At 45.9% G+C, this 17,628-nt stretch overlaps 1 protein-coding gene across 1 annotated transcript in view; it reads left to right on the forward strand.

Moving 5' to 3' along the window:
* Positions 1–17,628, forward strand: part of LOC112110718 (histone H3.v1-like) — a 29,649-nt gene that overhangs the window by 2,073 nt on the left and 9,948 nt on the right. The window lies entirely within an intron of this gene.

Here is a 17,628-nt window from a genome sequence, read left to right on the forward strand (position 1 = left end):
CCCCCCCCCCCCCCCCCCCCCCCCCCCAATTTCAAGTAGGAATCTGCGGCAAAATATGACCAATCGGGTTCCCTGACAGATGCCTCCCTCTCCGCCTCCCCGACATTCGTCGCCATTTTCCAAAGCTTGAACAGAGGAGGGTTTAAAATCTGCTACATTCAGATCTAATCAAAAGTGACGAGGCTGGGCACGTATGTTCGTTCTTTATTCTGTCTCCTCACCTAATGTGAATGATGTCGCTGCCACGGTGTGACTACTGATTTGAATGTTTACAGAAAGGGCACGCAAAAAATCAGGCTTCTCTCCTATTTCACAAAGGGAAAGCTGGGAGTGGGGTGGCTGGAAGAGACCCTTATCCTTGCTTTAATGTATAAAGTCGAAACAAAGGTTTCATGTTTGTGATTGTGAAAGGGCTAGATTTTGAATTACTCGGTCGAATGTACGGGGGAAACCACACCTATACTGTGTGTATATATCTTATATTTGTCCAACTGATTGGAAAGCTAGCCCATATATATATATTGCCCAGGCCCCAAGACAAAACAGTGCAAGTTCTACACAATAATGGGTTACCTTACCTTTGTTGATCTCTGCAAATCATAGGTGGTAATGATTAAATGTTTAATCAGTCATATAATATAGCACCTTTTTCTCCCAGTTACACACACACACTGCTGTGTAATCTCTCTCTAATCTTCTGTATATGCTATCCAACACTTCCAGCTTCCAAGTAAAATCAATAAATATAGGAATGAACTTGAAGGCCTCTGGCTTTTCTCCCTTATTGACTCTGCTTGGAGTAAGTTTTGGTTCTGGTTTGTTGGTTCATATTTGGCAGGTGTTTTGTTGGGGTTTTTTTGGTGCTGTGAAAAACACCAAAAACTGTGACCCTACTTACCGATCATTTGGTCTCGTAATTATACGTGAAATACAGTAGCAGTTTTTCCATCCTCATCTTTTGTTTCTATTTTCATGGATGTTTCAATTTGTTCTTTCAGAACTGCAGAGATTACAATATGAAATTAAACTGCACAGGAGAAATTGAGATGCATGTAGCTACACCTGATGGTTGTTTTGTTTGTGTATTGTTTCCTGTTTGCCTTTTTAAATATATTAAATATAGAAGATTAACTTATTTTATTTTATATATTAAATTACTTATTTATAAAATATCAATATTATTAATATTACAATCTTATTCTGATAACAGAATAATGATTTTTAAGAACAAGGTCTTTTCTCACAACTATCAGGATTTGCTAAAATAAACAAATACAATTCAACCAGCCATAAAATGAAAATAAAATAGAAATTTAAATGACTAACTATAAATCCCTTTCCCTTCCAGTTTCTCAAGTCATTCTCTTGCCCAGGCAAATTGAATGTATACATATATTTTTTTCTCTCAAAACTGTACATTAATAATTATTAATTAATTAATTTAATGCCTAAAAACTTAGGTAATGTAGAGTTAAGGTTGCCAAGCATTACCTTCTGCTTTTCCAGAATTTGGAGGGTGGACAACCTGAAACCTCTGAAAATCAGAAAATGGTAAATTAAAGTTTATATTGCTCCCCTAATGCATCCCTAAAGCTTGAATTAGCCACCGGAAATGGTTCAATAATGATGATGCCTTAAAAAGTAATCATGAGAAATGAATAAGAGAATATGCTCATGTTTATGTTTGGTCTTCTTATCCTGGGGATTGTTAGCAGTCTGGTGGCATACATAACCGTGATCTCCAGGACTTAGTGGCGGATAGGTGAAGATAATGGTCATAGGAATTTTTAGGGCAAGAAAGAAGGGGTGGTAACATTTTACAGGTTTGGGATGGCCTGTTTGGAGTAGGCTTTGAGTATCGGCCACATGTAGGTAACTCCTGTTGGCTATGCCTGAACTAAGTCAAAGTTTTGCCTCAGGCCTTGGCTACACTTGCGAGTTGCAGCTCTGTAAAGCCGCCCCCAGCGCTGTAACTCACTCCCCCTCCACACTGGCAAGGCATTTGCAGCGCTGTATCTTCGTGGTTGCAGCGCTGCATGTATTCCACCTCTCCGAGAGGAATAGCGAGTATTGCGCTGCCGCTGCAGTGCTGCTGCGCCAGTGTGGCCGCCCAATGTGCTGTGAATGGCCTCCAGAATTATTCGGCAGTATCCCACAATGCCTGTTCTAGCCACTCTGGTCATCAGTTCAAACTCTACTGCCCTGGCCTCAGGTAACCAACCATGTGACCGACCCTTTACATTCCCCGGGAATTTTAAAAATCCCCTTCCTGTTTGCTCAGCCTGGCATGGCGTGGAGTGCTATCAGCGAATCTTTCCAGGTGACCATGCCTCCATGCGCCAAGTGAGTCCCAGCATGGAGTAATGGCGAGTTGCTGGACCTCATCAGTGTTTTGGGGGAGGAAGCTGTCCAGTCCCAGCTGCGCTCCAGCCGTAGGAATTACGATACCTTCGGGAAGGTATCAAAGGACATGATGGAAAGGGGCCATGACTGGGACGCCCTGCAGTGCAGGATTAAAGTAAAGGAGCTGCGGAATGCCTACCGCAAAGCCTGCGACGCAAACGGCCGCTCGGGTGCTCCCCCCACGACCTGCCGATTCTACAAAGAGCTGGATGCGATACTTGGGGTTAACCCCACCTCCACTCTAAACACCACCATGGACACTTCAGAGCCGGTGTGGGGGGGGGGAGGAGGAGGAGGAGGAAAACGGGAGTGAGGGTGGTGGGCCGGATGGAGACACCCCGGAATCCCTGGAGCCATGCAGCCAGGAGCTCTTCTCGAGCCAGGAGGAAGGTAGCCAGTCGCAGCGGCCGGTACTTGGTGGAGGACAAACAGAAGAGCAGGTTCCCGGTAAGAGGGTTTTTTTTCGGGAAGGAATTTTTTCTGTGCAGGATCTTTGGGAGAGGAGGGTTAGGCATGCATGCCTAGATGCGGAATAGTGCATTGATGTGGTTTATCACATCGCGGTAATTGGCCTCGGTAATCTCCTCGAATGTCTCATCCAGAACGTGTGCAATGCGCTTGCGCAGGTTTGTCGGGAGAGCCACCGTGGTCCTTGACCCAACCAGGCTAACGTGTCCGTGCCACTGTGCCGCGAGGGACGGGGGGACCATTGCTGCACACAGGCAAGCTGCATATGGGCCAGGGCAGAAGCCGCATTGCAGTAGAAGACCCTCCCTTGCTTCCCAGGTCACCCTCAGCAGCGAGATATTGTCCAGGACGAACTCCTGTGGAAAATGTTGGGACAGTGTTCAGTGTAGGTGCCCCCTGAAGCTGTTGGCTCTCCCCAAGGCACAGAAACCCAGAGGACAGTGCAGTCCTGAAACAATCAGTCCCCCTTACTCACCATTTTGAGGCTCCCGTGGGATATGTGTGCTCTGTTTCAGATGGGAAAATTATGCTATTATGTAGACCCTGTGTGTTTTCTACTCCTTAAGTGCGGGGGGAATCATTACTCTGTCTGGTATAAACAATGCTGCCTCTGTTAAATGTTGCATTTTGCCTATACAGCTGCATCAATCTTGAGACCTCAGCCGTCCCTCTTATCGCCTGCTCAGAGACTGCAAGACTCAGGAAGAGACCGCGAAAAAGCAAAGAAGACATGCTGCAAGAAGTGATGCGGCAATCTATTAAAGAGAATGAGAAAGCACAGAACTGGAGGGAGAGAGAAAGCAGGATCCACCAGGAAAACGCAGCGCACCAGTGGCAAACCACCGCGCACCGGCAGCAAAGCACTGATAGGCTCATAAGCATCCTGGAGCGCCAAGCAGATGCTATCCAGGAGCTGGTAGCCATGCAGAAAGAGGAGCAGTACCACAAATGCCACCCCCCCCTACAGCCCTTGTCCCAAAACTCTTTCCGTTGTGCCCCACTGTCACCTCCAACCCACTTTCCCCAACTTCTGTGTTCTTCACGCCACCCACTGCCTTCAACAACAGTATCTTCACCACCCATCCCTGAAAACCACAACCCTTACCCTCTGCACTCAACCCTCATCACCATGCAGTATAGCTATCCTGAAGTGTAGCACTCACTGCACAGCACACCAGACAGAACATATGCGAATCTGTGATTGTACCGTTCCCCACTTCACCCTCTTGTTTCTTTTCAATAAATAATTTTTTTTTCTTTTCAATAAATGGATTCTTTGGCTTTGAAAACATTATTTATTATTGCTTAAAGTAAAAGACTCCTTAGCTCAGGAAATAAACAGGCACTGCAAGTCTGCTTTGTCTGCTAAGCAGACACTGATTCCTAAAGATTGGAACTACTGCACTTCACTCCCGTGCAGGGAACCAGATATCACTGCTGGTTTTCAGCCTCAAATTGCTCCCTCAAGACATCCCTAATCCTTGCAGCCCCGCACTGGGCCCCTGTAATAGCCCTGCTCTCTGGCTGTGCAAATTCAGCCTCCAGGTATTGAACCTCAGAGGTCCATGCCTGAGTGAAGCTTTCATCCTTCCCTTCACAAATATTATGGAGGGCACAGCATGCGGATATAACCGCGGGGATGCTGTTTTCGGCCAAGTCCAGCTTCCCATACAGAGATCGCCAGCGGGCCTTTAAATGGTCAAAGGCACACTCCACAGTCATTCGGCACCGGCTCAGCCTGTAGTTGAACCGTTCCTTGCTGCTGTCAAGGCTCCCTGTGTAGGGTTTCATGATCCACGGCATTAACGGGTAAGCGGGATCTCCAAGGATCACAATGGGCATTTCAACTTCCCCTACTGTGATCTTCCGCTCTGGGAAAAAAGTCCCGGCCTGCATCTTCCTGAATAGCCAAGTGTTCCGAAAGATGCGTGCGTCATGCACCTTTCCGGGCCAGCCTGTGTTAATGTCAATGAAACGCCCACGGTGATCCACAAGCGCCTGGAGAACCATAGAGAAATACCCCTTCCTATTAACGTACTCGGATCCTAGGTGGGGTGTTGCCAGAATAGGAATGTGTGTCCCATCTATCGCCCCTCCACAGTTAGGGAACCCCATTTGTGCAAAGCCATCCACTATTTCCTGCACGTTACCCAGAGTCACGGTTCTTAGTGCTCATTTTGCTCTGTTCCCACCGTGTTCTGAAGCATCTATGAGTGTAGAGTGCTAGTATGTTTGTTATTAGCATTTTGGGACATCAATCAAAGAGTACACAATAAAGATTGTGTTGTGTACCTTGACTTTTTAACTTCGGCTTTCAGAGGTTTAAGTTTACCAAACTTCCACAATGTGGAGGGGCACTAGGCAGTGCTGGGCAACCTGCATTAACAAAGTTTTTGGATAGTAAATTTCCTTGTTTTATTAAAACATTATTTCTCAGCATCCTCATATTTTACAGACTCTCCCTCCACTTCTTCCCGTTTCTTGGCAATAGTTACCCCAGCCAGAGATGACACTGGTTGCACATTAATCCCTTCATTGTCTATGCATCATCTCAAGGACTTTTCACATGTCCAACACAGCTCAGCCTTTCCTCCCCAGCATGCCTCCCTACATAGGAATAGGCTGAGCTGTTCAAAAGCAGATAGAGGAACAATGAAGGGGCTGCCATGCAGTCAGTAGCAGCAATTTTTGAAGTGGGATAGAAATTGGGGGGGCATGTCTGTAGTATTTTGGAAAGGGCAGAGTTGAACCTCCCTGTGTCACCCACTTCACACCTCCAACTCTCTAGACTCTCTTTGTGCACACAATTGACTGCATTGCTCTGACTTCCCCTTCCCTCTAAGAGCAGCAGTATGGGGGGCTGTAGGATTAACTTGGAGCCTCTTACTGCTGGAGACAGCATGGAGCAGGAGGGGAGTTTTGTGTTATTCCTGTGTTCGGAGACCAGTGGTGGGAGGGGGAGCCAGATACCCCTCCCAGCTTGGTGAGGCAGCCACAGGCAGGACATCTAGATAGCCTTATAGGTAGTGCTGGGGATGAGCTGATGATTGTGGTACATGTGGGTACCAATGATGTAAAGAAATGTAGGAGAAAAGTCCCGGAATTTTGGCTGCTAGGTAAGAGATTAAAGTCCAGGATGTACATGGTAGCATTCTCTGAAATGCTTCCAGTTCCACATGCAGGGCCAGTAAGACAGGCAGAACTGCAGGGTCTCAATGTGTGGATGAGGCAATGGCGTAGGGATGAGGGACGTAGGTTTATTAGAAACTGGGGAACCTTATGGGGAAGGAGTGGCCTATACAGGAGGAATGGCTCCCCCTTAACCAAAAGGCAACCAGACAGCTGGCACATACAGTTAAAAAGAAATGCTGGGAGAACACCAACAGGTGCAGAGGAGCACACGGTTTGAGTGGAGATGTCCCTTAGGGATGAATTTATTAAAGGGGAATACTGTATCCTAGTACAGAGGATAGGAAAGAAGTTGGTAAAGTACAGGTAGGCGGCAGTGAGGGACAGTCAAATGTAATAGAGTCCCATTTAAATATAACACATGAAGGCAAGCAACTGAATACTGACAAAATGTACAAATGCTAGAAGTCTTAATACCATGGGTGAACTAGAGTGCCTGGCATTGAATGAGAATATTGATATCATAGGCATCACTGAAACCTAGTGGATAAAGGATAATCAATGGGACATAGCAATACCAGGATATAAAATAGATAGGAATGACAACAGAGTAGGTTGCGCTGGTGGGGGAGTGGAATTATATGTTAAAGAAAGAGATGAGTCAAATAAGGTAAAAATCTTAAGTGATACAAACTGTACTATAGTATCTCTATGGATAGAAATTCCATGCTTGAATAAAAAGAGTAAAGCAGTAGGAATATACCACAGGCCAACTGTCCTGGATGGTCACAGTGATTGTAAAATGCAAAGGGAGGCTAGAGAGAGGTTACAAAAGCAGAAAACACAATAATAATGAGTGAGTTCAACTATACTCATATTGACTGGGTAAATGTAACCTCAGACCATGATGCAGCGATAAAATTTCTAGACACTATAAATGACTGCATCTTGCAGCAGCTAGTTCTGGAACTCACTTGGGGAAAGGCAATTGATGTAGTCCCAAGAAGAGCAGAGGATGTGGTTCAAAAGGTAACTATAGCTGAACTGCTCAATAATAGTGACCACAATGTAGTTAAATTTAACATCCTTGTAGTGGGGATAATACCAAAAAACCTCAGCCACAGAAACATTTAACTTTAAAAAAGGAAACTACACAAAAATGAGGACACTTGTTAGACATAAATTAAATGGAGCAGTCACAAGTGTTAAATGCCTGAAAGCAGCATCGGGACTATTTAAATATACCATAACAGAGGCTCAGACTAAATGTGTACCCCAAGTCAGAAAAGACAAGAGGATCAAAAGAATGCCACGGTAGCTAAACAACAGAGCAATGGAGGCCATTAGAGGCAAAAAGGCATCCTTTAAAATTTGGAAGTCAAATCCTAGTGTGGATAATAGAAAAAAAGGTGCACAAACTCTGGTAGGTTAAGTGTGAAAGTATAATAAGATAGGCCAGGAAAGAATTTGAGAAGCAACTTGCTAAAGATGCAAAAAATTAACAGTGAGAACCTTTTTAAGTACATCAGAAGCAGGAAGGCTGCCAAACAGGCACTGGGGCCACTAGATGACAAAGGTGTAAAAGGAGCACAGAGGGTATGTCTACACAGAAATTAAACACCCACTGCTGGCCCATGTCAGCTTATTCAGGCTCGCGGGGGTCGGTCTATATGGGGCTGTTTAATTGCAGTGTAGACATTTGGCTCAGGCTTGAACCTGGGCTCTGGGATTCTCCCCTCTTGCTGGGTCTCTCTCTTGTCTCTCTAATATCCTAGGACTAACATGGTTACAACAACATTGCATGCAACAATGGAAGATATTGAATTTTGCCATTTGAAATGGAAATGCCATAACATGAAGCAAAAGGAAGAAAAACTTAACAGCAACATCTATTTCCCGAGTAAATTCAAGAAACAAAACATCATCCCCAGAGGTTTCATCATCTGTAACCCTCTGACCACTACGTAAAAACTCCAAATACGCTGAACAGCTCGGCAGAAGGACTTCAGAAAAACAGAGGCCTTGCCTACACTGCCATTTTACAGCGCTGCAACTTTCTTGCTCAGGGGTGTGAAAAAGCACACCCCTGAGCGCTGCAAATTTCAGCGCTGTAAAGTGGCACTGTAGGCAGTGCATCAGCGCTGGTAGCTCCTCCCCTTCTGGGGGTGGTTTTTTTACAGCTCTGGGAGAGCTCTTTCCCAGCGCTGGTGCCGCAACTACACAGCCATGTTAAAGCACTGCTGTGGCAGTGCTTTAAAGTTGCTAGTGAAGACATACCCTGATAAACCACTTACTGCACCTCACATAATTAAACAAGAAATCATCACAGGTTCCCACACACTGGAGAAAAAAACAATCTGGGAACCAACCTGGAAATCATGCAAAAATCCCAAAGCAACTGTAAAAAGAAAAACAAAAATACCTGAAAACCAACACCAAAATGAAAAGTGGAACCAACTACAACAACTCCACAACCCACAGAACACCATCTCCTGGAGAAACCATGGCACCAGGACCCACCACATGGACACTATGTGACACTCCAACATCATCAATTTATCAAGACTATCCCTAACTAGAGCTGAATTATCTGTACTCTCCAAGGAACTGGACTTCTGCCCCACAACAGAAACTGTTACCATACTAATGTGGAGAACTAAAAGAATTCTTCTGCCAACTCCACCTCAAAGAATACTTTCACTACAATGATGACACCACCCACAATAATCACATTTCCACCAACAGTCATAAGAAAAAAGAATCATCTGACTGGACAGTGGACACCCCACAGTTGATAAATCCACACTATTGATCACTAATTGCTCAGAAAAAAAAAAAAAAAGACTGTGAAATCACATACACCACAATCTCTCCACCATTGACAGGACAGCTATACAGTCCCTGAAATCCAATCAGCAGATAGTGATTAAACCAGCAGACAAAGGGGGTGCCATCATAGTCTTCAACCATGATGACTATGTTAACCAGGTCAACTGACAACTCTCTGAACTACCACCTATTATAAAGAACTCAACGAAGACTACACCACACAGTTTACCCAGGAAATAAAAGATATCATCAAATACTTTCCCAAACAACTCCAAGAGACACTCTACAAGCTCATCCCCCACAAACCCAACTCAGCAATCTTCTACATCAGTGGCTCTCAACCTTTTCAGACCACTATACCCAGTTCAGGAGTCTGACTTAACTTGCATACCCCCAAGTTTCACTTCACTTAAAAACTACTTGCTTACAAAATTCAATCAGTTGCACGCATACAAAATGGGAAATGACGTCCTAGGAAGGAGTACTGTGGAAAGGGATTTGGGGGTCATAGTGGAGCTTAAGCTAATATGAGTCAAGGGTGTAACACTGTTGCAAAAAAAGCGAACATCATTCTCAGAAGAATTAGCAGGAGTGTTGTAAGCAAGACATGAGAAATAATTCTTCCACTCTACTCCGCGCTGATTAGGCCTCAACTGGAGTATTGTGTCCAGTTCTGAGCGGTCCAGAGAAGAGCAACAAAAATGATTAAAGGTTTAGAAAACATGACCTATGACAGAAGATTGAAAAAACTGAGTTTGTTTAATCTGGAAAAAAGAAGACTGAGAGGGGACATGATAACAGTTTTCAAGTACATAAAAGGTTGTTACAAGGAGGAGGGAGAAGAATTGTTCTTCTTAACCTCTGAGGCTAGGACAAGAAGCAATGAGCTTAAATTGCAGCAAGGAAGGTTTAGGTTAGACATTAGGAAAAACTTCCTAACTGTCAGGGTGGTTAAGCACTGGAATAAATTGCCTATGGAGGTTGTGGAATCTCCATCGTTGGAGATTTTTAAGAGCAGGTTAGACAAACACCTGTCAGGAATGGTCTAGATCAGGGGTTTCAAACACGCGGCCCGCGGGGCTATTTCCTTCGGCCTGCCAAGCGGGCCGTGCGCCCCCCCGGCCTACCTCCAGGGTCATTTGAGTTTGAGACCCCAGGGGGACCAGGTGGGCCACATGAGGACTAGTTCATTGGCCCGAGGGCTGCATCACTAACACCCCTCCCTTCGTTGCCCCCGGCCCTGCCACCACTCCACCCCTTCCATGAGGGCCCGCCCCTGCCCTGCCTCTTCCCACCCCTTCCCTGCCCCCATTCCAACCCCTTCCCTGAAGTCCCCATCCCAACTCCGCCCCCTCCGTGCCCCCAGGGTGAGGGATGCGGCAGGGGGTCGGGGTCCAGCAGGGGGCTCAGGGCAGGGAGTTGGGGTGCAGGGTGCAGGAGGGAGTGCGGGGTGTGGCAGAGGGTTGGGGTTCAGGCAGGGGGCTCAAAGCAGGCGGTTGGGGGGCGGGGTGCAGGAGGGCTTCAGGCTCCAGGGTGGCAGCGGCGCACACCAGGGCCAGGGCAGGCTGCCTGCCTGCCCTGGCCCTGGCCCTGCGCCGCTCCACGAAGCAGCTGGAATCATGTCCCTGTGGCCCCTGGGGGAGAGGGGACGCAGGGCTCCGCACGCTGCTTGCCGCTCCTCCAGGTACCTACCCCGAAGCTCCCATTGGCCGCGGTTCCCCGTTCCCGGACAATGGGAACTGCGGGGGGGCGGTGCCTGGAAACCAGGGCAACACACGGAGCCCTCTGCACTCCCGCCCCTCCCCCCAGCCGCAGGGACGTGATGCCAGCCGCTTCAGGGAGCGGTGCGGGGCTAGAGGGGGGCAATTCCACGGGTGTAGTTTGCCCACCCCTGGCGTGTAGGTAGGCCGGGGGGGCGCGCGGGGCACGTGTTTGAGACCCCTGGTCTAGATAATACTTCGTCCTGCCATGAGTGCATGGGACTGTACCAGATGACCTCTCGATGTCCCTTCCAGTCCTGTGATTCTATGATTCCAAAATCAGACATAAAAATACGAAAGTTTCACAGCACACTATTACTGAAAAATTGCTGATTTTCTCATTTTTACCATATAATTATAAAATAAATCAATTGGAATATAAATACTGTACTTAAATTTCAGTGTATAGTATATAGAGCAGTATAAACAAGTAATTGTTTGTATGAAAATTGTATGAAACTAGGCAAATATCTAGATGAGTTGATGTACCTACTGGGAGACCTCTGTGTACCCCCAGGGGTACATGTATCCCAGGTTGAGAACCATTCTTCTACATGTTTCCCAAGATACACAAACAAAGGAACCCAGCCAGACCCATCATATCTGGCCATGGTACTCATACTGAAGGCTCATTCACCTGCACATCTACTAATGTTATATATGCCATCATGTGCCAGCAATGCCCCTCTGCCATGTACATTGGCCAAACCGGACAGTCCCTCCGCAAAAGAATAAATGGACACAAATTGGACATCAGGAATGGTAACATACAAAAGCCAGTAAGTGAACACTTCAATCTCCCTGGTCATTCTGTTACAGATTTAAAAGTCACTATCATTGAACAAAAAAACTTCAGAAACAGACTTCAAAGAGAAACAGCAGAACTAAAATTCATTTGCAAATTTGACACCATTAATCTGGGCTTGAATAGGGACTGGGAGTGGCTGGCTTATTACAGAAGCAGCTTTTCCTCTCCTGGAATTGACACCTCCTCATCTATTATTGGGAGTGGACTACATCCACCCTGATTGAATTGGCCCTGTCAACACTGGTTCTCCACTTGCAAAGTAACTCCCTTCTCTCCATGTGTCAGTATATAATGCCTGCATCTGTAATTGTCACTCTATGCATCTGAAGAAGTGAGGTTTTTACCCATGAAAGCTTATGCCCAAATAAATCTGTTAGTCTTTAAGGTGCCACCAGACTCCTTGTTGTTTTTGTATATACAGACTAACACGGCTACCCTCTGATACTTGAAGGAATATTGGGACTCCTAGAAACCATCCTCAAAGCACTCACCCCACAAAAGGCTACCTTCATCCAGGACACAACCAACTTCTTCCAGAAACTCTGCAACATTAACAACCTACCTCAGAACACTATTCTTGCCACTATGGATGTCACCTCCCTTTACAACAACATCCCTCACAAGGACCCCATGATTGACTGTCATAAATATCTACAAGATAATGGATAACGCTCAGGTATCCACCCCAAACACATCTCCAAACTCACCCATTTCATCCTTACCCATAACAGTTTTACATTCAACACTTTGTCCAAACCATGGGAACAACCATGGGTTTTAGGATGGTTCCCCAATATGCAAACCTTCTCTAATGCACCACAAAACCAATGATATATTTGAGATATATCAATGTTATTTTCATCCTCCAGACAGATGCCTTAACTTTCTCATAAATTTCCACCACAACTTCAACAACTGCTATCTCTCTATTTTAACTCTTTGTAGAACACTCCCACACTAGCATCAACTTCATGGACACCACAATTAGCTTCAACAATGGAATCCTACAAATAAACTATATACAAGAAACTCATGGATCACCACACTTACCATCACAGATTGATTAACCATACCAAACACACCAAGACATATGTTATCTACAACCAGGCACTCAGATACCACAGAATATGCTCTGAGGAGAAAGTCCAGGATATATATCTTAACACCCATAAAACTGCCTTCACCAAACAAGGACCCTCTACCAGAGAAGTAGATTGCATCATGGAATGGGCCATCCAAATACCCCCAAGAGAAATTGCCTCAATATGGAAATAAAATCCCCTTTGACTGCACACCCCTGGTTGTCATTTACCACCCCACACTGGAACCCATATGGGGCATCATTAAACAGTTACAAACCATACTCAATGGGGACCACATCCTGAAAGAAATTTTTCCTGAACCCCCTCTTCTGGCCTTCAAACAACCCCTAACATCTCCAAGGTAATCATCAGAAACAAGCTCTCCATAGACCAGGACATAGCAACGCAAAGTAGCACCAGACTCTGCCAGAACAACAGATGCAAAACCTGCAGACATATCTCCACTGTTACAATGATCAACACCCCCCCCCCACACACACCTTTCCAGATCCTTGGGTCCTATGTATGCCTATCCACAACATGTGGTGTACCTTATCCTATGCACTAAATGCCCCAATAAGAACTGTGTGGGTGAAATCAAACTATCACTATGCTCTTGAATGAGCTCACACAGAAAAATGGTAAAAGACAAAAATACCATATTACCTGTGGGTGAACACTTTTCACAAAGAGATCACTCTATATCTGACCTCTCAGTCCCCATCCTCAAAAGAAAGCTGCAGAACACTTTCAAAAGATGAGCCTGGGAGCCTACATTCATAATTTTTCTAGACACTTTTCAATTTTTCAATCATGGATTGAATAGAGACACTGGATTTATGGCTTATTATAATAATCTATAACCCACTACTCCTCTCTGCTCATCTTCCCCCCCCCCCCTCATTTCCCCCCCATGACTGGAGAGGCGTTAACTGGCCACTTCACCTTGAATGGTGCCTTGAAATATCTGTTAACTGCTTATGCTAAACAATCTGTTCTATCTTGTATTTAGCTGTGACATTTCACAGATCTGAAGAAGATCACTGTGGCTCGAAAGCTTGTCTCTCTCACCAGAAGTAGTTGATCCAATAAAATATATTATTAATAAGAGTTGTCATGTAGGGCTGTGCTGGCCCCTCAGAGCTCAGAAGCTGTGCCAGCCAGACCACAGATCTAAAGGGCAAAGATTGGGAAAGGGGCAGTGCTCCTACCCTGAACTCTTGCAACCCCCTCACCTTCTGCAACACTCCTCTCCCACTTTTATCTACCTGGTCTCCGATCCATGTACTTCTCCACCACTGCTCCAATTTATTCCCTCTTTTATTCCCTTTGTTCCACATTTCTCTGACCTCCTCCACATGCTTGTTGCTCTGAGCACCTACACTCGTGCCCCAAACGCAGCCACCAATTCCACCCTCCTTGACACTCCATGCCCCTGGTAAACCTGGAGGGGCTATGGGAAGAGGGAGGGTGGTGGGCCTCTGAGAAGTGCATGTAACAGCTGAAGGCAGGAGAGTGTAGACTCAGGCCTGGTCTACACTTAAAATATAGGTCAATGTAGGTACAACTCCCAGGGCTGTGAAAAATCCAAACTGCTCAGTGTTCTAGCTAAACTGACTTAACCCCTGGTCTAGATGTAGCTAGGTTGTAGAAGAATGCTTCCATGAACTTTACCTACCATTACTTTGGGGGAGAGGGGGCGGGGGGGAGGAAGGGGTGCCCCTGGGAGAGTTCCTAAACTGATGGAAAAACCTCTTCCATAACTGTAGTCTGTGTCTACACTATGGGGTTATGTCAGCATAACTATGGCACTTTAGCTGTGCCACTATAGTTCTCATAGTGTAGACATGGCCCCAGAGTCCTTACATGTGGATTAAGAGTCTGGGGAAGGGGCTTTACACAACCATCTGCAGTTTAGGAGGCTGGCCTTCGTTTGAAGTGGCCCATTCATTTCAAGGGGATGTTTTTAGATGAATACAAACTTGTCGGAGAATAACAGAGTTCTCACTTTTTGTTTGGGTACAGCAAGTCAGATACTTTATTTTCTCAAGCAATTGCGTAGAGGGAGAGAGCTAAACAGGTCTCTCAACAGGTAAACAATTACAGCAAGAATTATACCTTTTGTTACAGACAATAATGAGCAACAGCTGCATTTTGTTTATACATAGGTCATTCTGATATCTTGTTTTGCTCACTCATGTAGACTCTTAGTCTACATTCCATATTATCTACATATTATCTACACAAGGTCGCAACAACTTCTCACACAGTTCTTTCCCACTCGCCTCACACATTCCTCGCTTCTACAAATCTCGCGTTATTAGGGTTACAGTTAGCCTGACTCTTGCCAACAAACTGTCATGCATTGCAATCCCCTTCCTTTCTCTGCTTCCACAAACTCCTCAGGGAGAAGAACAGAGCCTGAAACAATAGCTTTGAGAAGTATGAACTGCTCCATTTGTCTCAATGGCTATTCTCATTCTCTTTACCCCAGTGTCAGTGCTTGTAGCGACTGCCATGTAATGAGCATGCCTGTTCTCAACTCCCCAACCTGTCCAGGGCTGTGTGACTGTTCTGTTCCTCTCATCCAACAAGTCTATTCCAGTTCCTGATACCAGACTGAATTTTGTGCCTGCTGCATGCACCGAGCCTGAACATTTTTCAGCTCCCCACCCTGTCCAACTCTGTGTGCCTCTGCCATGGATCAAGCCTGCCTATTCCCAACTCCCCACCGTGGTCTCAGTATCATGTGCCTGTGCCTGTGCCATGCACTGAACCTTCCTGTTACCACTGAGGACAGACTACTAGTATTGTGGGGGGAAAAATGTTATAGCTTCTCTTCACTAAGCCAAACACCATATTTAAATTGGACTTGCCAAACACAAGTTACCTATCCCTTCTCTATAGGATCTAGATCCTCAGGGGTCTAATACATTTCATTTCCATTGATTATGATGGAAGTCAGGAGCCTAAATAGTTAGGAACCTAAATACCATTGAGGATAAGGCCTATATGACCACTTTAGCTTCTCCTCATAACCAGAGTTGCAAGATATATCTGACTGAGCCCAGTATCAGACTGTCATGAATATTACCAGACTGCCAACAACCCCACAGCAAAAATACACCATTAGATTCCTCTACAGAACGGCCTCAGTACAAAGAGGAAGGATCCCCGCTAGACAAACATTCACCTCTTTCTGTAGCTCAGTGGCAGCTGTAGTAACATCCTGTAACTAATCCCCACCGAACTGAATACAGCTAGCTTTACCACACTGAAAGACAGTTATAGTGTATGGCGGGGCGACTATGTATTTTGCCGCCCCAAGCACGGCAATCAGGAGGGTTTCGGTGGCGCGCCTGCGGGAGGTCCGCTGGTAACGTGGATTTGGCGGCATGCCTGCGGGAGGTCCGCCGGTCCCGTGGCTTCAGCATACCCGTCGCCGAAGCCACAGGACCGGCGGACCTCCTGCAGGCATGCCGCCGAGGGCTCCCTGACTGCCGCCCCCACAGCGACCGGCAGGCTGCCCCCCGCGGCTTGCCGCCCCAGGCACGCGCTTGGTGCGCTGGTGCCTGGAGCCACCCCTGATGTATGGAGATAATGGATGTAATACAAATCTGTGGGACAAACAACCACCACACAACACTAAAAATGGCACCTGTTAGTCATTTGTCAATCAAGTCTTCTTAGTGTGGACTAGTCCTTGCTGAGCCACTCTGACATTTTAATTCCACTGGCTACTACCAGGTCAAAGGAAAGAATATTTTCTTAGTTATTCCTCAAATCTTCTCATTATGGTGCAGCCCTGACTGGCCATACTTACTATTCAGTCCTAGTGGCCATTAAACAGAAGAGGTTCCTGAACTTAAGGTGGTGGCTTGGGGGGCGGCGGGGGCGAAAGAGGGAGAAGACAAGGGGAGGAAGGGTTGAAGATCTTCCTAGATAGGTGGGTCTGGGTTCATTATTATGAGGTGTTGCTATTACCTACTACACAAATGGAAATTGAAAGACAGACCAATATGTGAATGTGAAGAAGACATACAAACCATGGAACTGCTAATGAACCACTGCCCTCTAAGATCCTTCTTCAGAGGAACAACCTTGATTCATTCCATCTCTCCAGAAGCCATAGAGTGGATGACAAACTTGGATGTTGAACTTTCATGTTGCTTTTCAAATTGCCATATGAAAGAAGAAGATTCCTAGTGATTATTGCCAGCTTCAAGAAGGTAAAGTCAAGGTTACAAGGTGGGGCTTGTGTGGCCCTTAACTCTGAATAGACTGGTTTTCAGATGTTTAATTTGTGTTACATTTATGTTACATTGTGTTAAATCTTTATTTACTGGTTTTCAGAGGTTTAAGTGTCAGTGCATTTGACATTCTAGAAGGGTATAAAGCACCTCGGGTCAATCTTACTGTGTATTAACAATGTTTTGGGGCAGTAAATTTCCTTGTGGCTTTTGGGGAATTGGTGATAGTGAGGGTGCATGACTGAGGGGCACCTGTGATGGAGGAGGGGAATGAGGTTGTGCTTGGGAATACTTCACTGCCATTCATCTATCAGTTTTGGCCTCCATCTGGCCCCTCATTCCCCTTACAGAGTTGGAGAGAGAAAGGAGAGGAGGGATGGTGGTAACCAATAATAAGGAGAGGAGACCCAGACTTCTTTCTGCACTTTGGGGCACTTTTATAATGAGCTATTTGGGGGGGGTGAGGGGGGGGAGATGGGCTGTATCTCAGAAAGCCCTGGGACAAGTGATTTTGAATTTGTGACACAAACACTACCGGGATCTCCGTTGCACACTTGGGCACGACTTTCCATTCCTCAGCTACCAGGTCGCACCTTCTTCTGTTCCCTCAATGTCCCTAGTAAGCTTCAAGGGGCCATGAGTAGGAGGGAAGGTGGTGGTGGTGGTGTGGTGAGAAATGCATGTACTAACTGGAGGCAGGATGTGGGCGGAAGCTGGAGGTCCAAAATCCCTACCTTAAAATCTGGGTGTAATGCTTGGGGAAGGGGATCTATAACCATTCTGCATCATAGAACATTCAGAGGTATGTGAAGAAGTCCATTTATCTCAATGGGATTTTTCTCTGAGGAATGAGAGCACCTCATGGTTATGAATGAAGCCTGAAGCAGTAGCTTTGAGAT

This window comes from Terrapene carolina, unplaced genomic scaffold, assembly GCF_002925995.2.
Source record: "Terrapene carolina triunguis isolate 2854851 unplaced genomic scaffold, T_m_triunguis-2.0 Scaffold68, whole genome shotgun sequence".
In the NCBI taxonomy this organism is placed as follows: domain Eukaryota; kingdom Metazoa; phylum Chordata; order Testudines; family Emydidae; genus Terrapene; species Terrapene triunguis.